The sequence below is a fragment of the Plasmopara halstedii genome, assembly GCF_900000015.1.
Source record: "Plasmopara halstedii genome assembly, contig: Scaffold_2956, whole genome shotgun sequence".
NCBI lineage: Eukaryota > Oomycota > Peronosporomycetes > Peronosporales > Peronosporaceae > Plasmopara > Plasmopara halstedii.
Genome location: NW_020189861.1, coordinates 1,631,240 through 1,632,359, shown reverse-complemented (window position 1 = coordinate 1,632,359; position 1,120 = coordinate 1,631,240).

Sequence of the window (1,120 nt, the reverse complement as noted above, 5' to 3'; positions counted from 1 at the left end):
ATGATGGACCCAACGAGGAAGGGAGGTGCAAACTCTATCAAACTTTGCGGATAATTTTCACGATACGTTGCGATTTGCTTAGCCAAGATTAATAATAATGTATCTGACAGCTTCGTAGAATTCGGAATTCTCTACAAAAATCTATGGGGGATCAAACGCTTAAGATCCCACAGCAAAACATAATCTGAAAGCAAACGGTGGTAGAGGTGTGTCGTTGAAGCGGAATCGCTTATATAGCCCTCAGCAAGATAGCGCATGAACAGGACTGTTTTTATAAACGCTTGGAGTACGCTCATTTCAATACATTTCAACTAGATGGTAAAAGGAAGCAGTGAAAACAGTAGATGGGTATATAGGCGCTCGACGAACAAAGCCCATTGTAACATCGCGCCAAATGAGTCGACGTTTAAAAGGAAGCGCCTCGGATGTATCACACTTACGTGTGTTTAAATCGTGGGGTTACGATTATGTCAGGATGCAAAGAAAACAGAGCTCAAACCCAAGACTTTCAAAAAATGTTCTAAGGTAATGCGGATCATGTCAAGGATTATCACGTGTTTGATTTGGTAAATGCTAATCTTAAAGTAACGCGCTTTATGAGGTCAGATGAGCGCGAAAAAAAAGTAGGCGGAAAATACGGCGCGTATGTGCTACAGAGAGAAGCGACAATCAAAGTGATGAAAAAAGTGTTGACTTTTATGTTCAAAGTCAAGTAGATCGACAGCCACACCTATGGAAACTGTCGAAGAACCAGTCACTGACGTCCAAATGAATAAAAGTGATCATGAGCAGCATCAAACATCGATATTAATGCCAAGATGGAAGAACGATCGCATAATTGGATACATATGGGTCTTCGCCAAGAAAGTTAATCAAAATGACAGTGTTATGCGATACAAGGCACGACTTGACGCAAAGGTTTCCATGTAAAAGTTAAAAAAACTTTTTTACGGTCGCCAACATAAATTCGATTCGGATGGTTATGCAGTGTATGCCGAATGCGACTGCCAAATGGAACAGCTAAATGTGATTCTGTTTTCCTGGTTAGTATGCTAACGGATAAATTTGGTTGGAAGCTCCGGTGGGTGTCGACAATGCTCAGCGATACGTTTGTCGATTT